The sequence below is a fragment of the Humulus lupulus genome, chromosome 1 (assembly GCF_963169125.1).
Source record: "Humulus lupulus chromosome 1, drHumLupu1.1, whole genome shotgun sequence".
NCBI lineage: Eukaryota > Viridiplantae > Streptophyta > Magnoliopsida > Rosales > Cannabaceae > Humulus > Humulus lupulus.
In genome coordinates this window covers 65,576,585-65,583,048 of record NC_084793.1, presented here as the reverse complement: position 1 = coordinate 65,583,048, position 6,464 = coordinate 65,576,585, and the positions used below count along the sequence as shown (strand labels likewise).

At 32.3% G+C, this 6,464-nt stretch overlaps 1 pseudogene; it reads left to right on the top strand.

The window, feature by feature from the left end:
• The first annotated feature begins 417 nt into the window (after positions 1-417).
• LOC133815817 (synaptotagmin-2-like) lies at positions 418-3,064 on the top strand (annotated as a pseudogene).
• Positions 3,065-6,464: the final 3,400 nt, after the last annotated feature.

Here is a 6,464-nt window from a genome sequence, read left to right as displayed (position 1 = left end):
TAATGATGCTTCCTTGGGCAAGTATTTCTTCTTAAGCATTATTTTCTTTTGGATTTTAAAGATTTTTCTTTTTTGTGAATTTTCCTCCACTCTATGCTCTGTTGTATGTGGTATACTTACACACACAAGAAACAATAAATAGTTACCCAATCCCAATATTTGTTAAATTACCTGCTGAGGTTTGAACTACTGACCTCTTAAACAACACACACCTAACCACTTGAGCTAGAGTCAAGTGGTGCCTAATGTGATAAACATTGGAGCCTGTGTTTTGAGTCCTGTAGGTTTATTATATATCTTCTTGTTGTTTTTGGTGATTTTTGATAGACATAACTATGTATTTTCTGCATTTTCCATTGTTTTAATTTCATATTGCTGATTGTGGTACTGCTCATTCTTGGTCTCCCTATACCAGGAATGAAAGTGTATGTAACTGATGAAAAGGAGTTTATAATGGAACCAACATTAGGATGGGCTGGAAATCCTAGCATTATGGTTGCAATTAAAGCGTTTGGTTTGAGAGCCACAGTTTAGGTATTTGTTTGATAGTTGGTAAAGTGAAAAAAAATATCCTATTTACTATGATCAAGCAAATGTCGCTATGGATTCAACATTTTAGAATACTAAAATGCCGATTCTTCTCAATGTTCCAGGTTATTGATTTGCAAGTATTTGTTCATTCACGTATTACCCTGAAGCCTTTGGTTCCAGAATTTCCTTGTTTTGCAAAAATACTTGTTTCCCTTATGGAGAAGGTATGGATCTACATATCTTACTGATGGTATATAGGTGATCATTGGACAGAAGGGCATTTTTTTTTTACTTTGTAGAGTCTTAAGAATTGTGTCTCTGATGATACATTAGCATAAATTTTGGGGCTCAGTTGTTGAATTCTTGAAGTATAAAAATCTTCTTGGTAAATTTTCATATTAGTATCGTGATTCATATGGCCTCTTTCTATTATGAGTCTAGTTATTTCTCACTGCAACTAATCATTCGAGGAGAAGTTGGATATGCAGAATCAATTTTGAGTTCTATAATTTGATGGCACTCTTATTTATTTATTTGCTTATTTATTTATATTATGTGGCACTCTTTTGGGTATTGTCTTAAAAAAAATATTTATTTCCTTCTTTCATTATTGTCTCTAATGTTTTTTGCAGCCACATGTTGACTTTGGATTAAAAGTACTTGGTGCAGATACTATGTCCATTCCTGGCCTCTATGGGTTTGTCCAGGTAGAGTACTCGTTTAAGTTTCGTTGATTGAGGCTTAGTTGAATAAACACATAAATACATGCATCCATCTTATAGACAAACATAATTTTCTGAGAGTACATATTAATCCTAATATGGTAACTAAATGAATATTGCTTGCAGTTTTTACTTATGTTTTTTTTATTATTCAGAGATGTTTCATTTTGTTCCTTGATACTATTTCTTTTATTATTATTTTCTGCCTCTAGAAATGATTAAAGATCAAGTTGCAAACATGTATTTACGGCCCAAATCTCTAGAAGTACAAATTATGGATCCAACAAAGTAAGATTTGTTCCCCCTGATTATATCATAAAAATTCCATACCATAGGCCTATTTCTATAATTTGATGGTGTTGCTTCGAGGAGACTTGTTGGAATTCTGAATGTAAAAGTGGTGAGGGCCTTGAAACTTAAAAAGCAAGATTTTATTGGTGGAGCAGATCCTTATGTTAAACTTAAGTTAACTGAGGACATGCTTCCTTTAAAGAAAACAACGGTGAAGCATAAAAATTTGAATCCCGAATGGAACGAGGAATTTAAAATGGTTATCAAAGACCCCCAAAGTCAAGCATTAGAGATAATGGTTTATGACTAGGAACATGTAAATTATTTGTGAGATTTTTCTTGTTTGTATTGTTTGGATATGTGAATGTCGTCATGGCTAGAAATGTAATTTGCCTTTTCAGATAACACTTGCTAGCAATACTGGTTGTGTTAACTGATGTTATGTATCTAATTCACCTCTTTATATTTTATAATTTTAAGGTTGGCAAGCACGATAAGATGGGTTTGAATACCGTTGCTTTGAAAGACCTCACACCTGATGAGTCTAAGGTTCTCACACTAGAACTACTCAAAAACATGAACGAAGATGATGCTCAGAATGAGAAATCTTGTGGGCAGATTCTGTTGGAGTTGACATACAAACCTTTCAAGGAAGATGAATAACCTGATAATGTTGAAGATTCAAATGCAGTACAAAAGGCTCCTGAAGGAACACCTGCAGGTGGTGGTTTACTTGTAATTATAGTTCATGAAGCTGAAGATGTAGAAGGAAAGTACCACACCAATCCATATGTCAGATTGCTTTTCAGAGACGAGGAGAAAAAAACAAAGGTAGTTTGTTACTTGTAATACTCTGGTCATTATATACATATATATAATGTAGATATTATGGTGGTTTTCTTGTAATTAGCTATATGTTGCAATTCAGATATTATAGTATTAACCTCAACTTTAGGAACAACTTATCTGAGACCAAATGATAGTTTGCCACATTCAGTATATATTTGAAATCTACTGTGAAGTTGTTCTCTATAAATATATATAAGCTTATGCAATGGTGACAAGTTTTCTTTAATCAAATGTGGCACTAATATTGTTTTGAACTGAGTTTCATGTTATTTTGACTGACATCATGTTTTATGATAATGTAGCATGTGAAGAAGAACCGGGATCCAAGATGGGATGAAGAATTTTCATTTACGCTGGATGAACCTCCTACCAATGATAAGCTTCATGTGGAAGTTGTTAGTGTTTCTTCAAGAATGGGCTTGCTACATCCCAAGGTAAATACTCATCCATGTTTTAGGATATTATGGTCTTAGAACTAAATATTAGAAATACAGTGTTATTCATATAGTATACATTGAGAAGTCACATATTAAAATTATGTATTTTTTTTCAACCAGGAAGTTCTGAGGTATGTGGATATAAAACTAGCTGATTATTGGCTCTTTGTGCTTAGAGATTCGATTTTCATGTTTTCCTATTTCGGATGTCGATGTGCTCGAAGTTGCGATTGATGTTTCATTTTTGTTGTTTATTGGTGGAAGTTTGAAGCTTGATTTTCAAACTGATAACTAATTGCTTGAAAAAGCTTCTCAAATTTTTCCATAAAGTTTACATGTGATTTTCTCTATAGATATGCTCTTCTAAGAAAGTTTTGAAATCCATGTAGTGCAAGTGACAAGTTTTGTATACATTGTCCTGGAAAATAACTCTCTTTTCCATTACAGGGTGGAATGTCTAGTGAGATGTACAATACCATAGCCCCGTGTAACAAATGGAATCTATGAAGGTAGACATATGTGCTTGCTTTTCTGTAAACTTTTTCTTCCCCTACATTGTTATCTATGCTTGCAAATGCAGGATGTAATAAAATTTGAATTGTTGGACCATTGTAGGCATTGCTATTGGAGGTGATGTGTTTCCAGGCTCCACTCTTTCTGATCATGTTCTGTGGTTTAAAAATATCCCACAGGTACTTTATTGCTATCATTTGCTCCTTCAAAGTGCATGCCTAAGCTCTCCTTTTTTGTTTATGTGCTTATAGAAGGATCTATGTCCGGTGCCAACTTGTATTTAGATATGTTGCATGATCAATTAATGAATGCCCTATAAATATTAGATTTCTATTTCTGTGGGAAAATCCATCATTTAAATTGTTTAAAATAATAATTACTGTATTAATAATGATAAAATTCTGTGCTTTTAAACCCTTTCAATGCTGCTGTTTACTTAAATCTACGTACATATATATATGATTGTCTAGTTTTATTAGTTATCTTAGAGAGAGTGATCATTAATTTATGCATCACTTGTAATATGTATCTAACAAGCTGAGATTTCTGGTGACACCTTATTTATGATTTTTCACTTTCCCTCTTCAACACCCCAAAGCCTTAAGACACACAATCAAGCACTCACACCTCTCGGCTTCTCCTCATCAGTTGCCAAATAGTTTAGGCTTCAGATCTTTGGATGGTAAGTCTTCTACACTTAGAGTTTCAGTTTATATATATAAATAAATCGTTAGTTCAGTTTTCTAAAGAATCTTTATTTATATGGCTCTAAGAGAAAGAAATAAAACTAGCAGCCACAACATCACTATTTCACTATTTGGCACTATTTAGTGGTGCTGATAGAGTAGACTATTCTTTGATGTTTTTTGGAAGTGTTGGTGCCAGCGTCCATGGTCACTTGAATTAACATTATGCACCATTTAATTAAAGTTCTAAGGTCACTTGAGTATAGATAGTTGCAGTAATCTATGTAATATAATAATTTGTTTATTATTCAAACTCAATTATTGTAAATTTGGTTATACGTCATGATATTATTGACTATTTTAGATGAATGATATGATGTTTCATGACCTCATTAGTTTTTATTTTATGTTTTCTTTACCAGATTTAACAAGTGAAGTGCAAAAGAAAATCTGATTTGGAAGGCTTTGGTGTGCTGACATTTGGAAGATCATGAATTCCTACCTTTACTTTTGAATATGCAACTGTTTAAGACTATTTTGTTGACTATTGTGAGAATGTTTTGTTTATGTTAATTAGGTAGTGCTGAATATCTTAAGACTTTTGGATTGTTTTTTAGATAATCTTGAATGTATTTTGACATAATTATTTGGTTATATGTGTTATGAACCATATAATTGGTACTCAAAAATATATTTGTACAATGTTAAGGGTGTCTTAAGTATATTAAATGAAGCGGGTTTGAATTAATTATAATGTACATGTTTCAAGCTTATCCAAATATTAGAATAATACAAAAAAATGTGTTATTGTATCTTTTACAATAACACAGGTTTATAAGCATAAAATTATGTTATGCAAATTATTTTCTACAATGCAGAAAGTGTGTTATTATAAAGTGTATCATAACACTACTTTATAAGTACAAAAAAGTGTTATATGATCTCTTTATAAATAGCATAATGAAATACTTATCTAACTATTAAAATAACACAACAAAAGTGTTATCGTAGGCTATACCATAACACATGTCTATAACCATGGAAAAGTGTTATGCAAAGTGCTCCGACCTACTATAACACCGCTTTCCTTAACACATCAAAAAGTGTTATGGTATATATTTGATAATACTTTTTCGGTCTTATTGAAAATATTTTTTTCTTGTAGTGATAACATAGGAGCATTCATCAAGTTCCACATGCTCATATTTCTAATACCAAAACAACAATAAATAAGAGATTAACAAATTTTTTTCTTGTCAACATCAATCCATATTTCAAAACCATAAACCATAATCAACATCAAATCAAACAAAAATAAGGAGAATCCATTACCTCTCTTTATTGTAGAATCAATAATACACTAGCAAAAAGGAACCTTGGCACCTATTGGAATTTTGAAACGACCAAAGAAGGAAAATAAAGAGAAGACTTAGTGATGAGGAGAAGACTAATCTTAGGGAATCAAACCAAAACCAATCAAAGCCATACCTATAGAGATTTTCCTCTCCTACATGATTTTCCTCTCTCCCCTCTCTCTCTCTCTTCTTTCTTTCTTCCTTCTCTCTCTAGTTCACGAGCCCTCTCACTCTCTCTTATCCCTCTAGTTCACAACAGCAAGAATGAGTCCCCAAGACTCAATAGTTCCAATTTTATCTATCCTAAGAGTGGAAACTAAATCCTAGTGTGAATGGGAGGGTTCCCCAAATGAATTCCCTTGATTCTTACCTCACAATCACTTTGAAATAAGGGATTTGTCAACTATCCCAAAATGGAATACCAATAACCATTTTTCTCCTTCCCTCTCTCTACCTCTGTCCAAAACACACACACACACACACACACACACACACATTAAACTCTTCCAAATATACATACCCAATTTGACCTAACAAATCCCATAGAAAAGCCAATCTCCATATTCCTTGCCATTGTATTTAATTCCTTAAACATGGAATAGGAAAAGTTGACCTAGGATTTAAAAGGTAAACTCTCCCTTCCCTTTTTCCCTCTCTTTCACGCCACTCATCTCTATTTCTTTCATTTTCTTTCTCTTCTTAATTAATTAAATAAAATAAAAGAAAGTCCAAAAATAATAAAAGTAAAATAATGCATGGAAAAAACTATTGCATGCACACCATGCAACCATGTATATGCATACACACAAGTGCTAGGGGTGCATTTATACTAACCATGCACCTTGGTGCACAAAACCAAAACTCAAGTACTCATATTTACAATAAATTAAATAAATAAATTAACAAAATAAAAATAATTTAGTTTCTACCAAACAATTCAAATACAATTAACGCCTAACAATTTATAAATTCAAATAAAGCACTTAAATTAATAATAAAAAAAATCTGTGTGCTACAATATACCATCCTTAAAAGAAATTGGGTCTCGAAATTCGTTCTCACCAAATAACTCAGGGTATC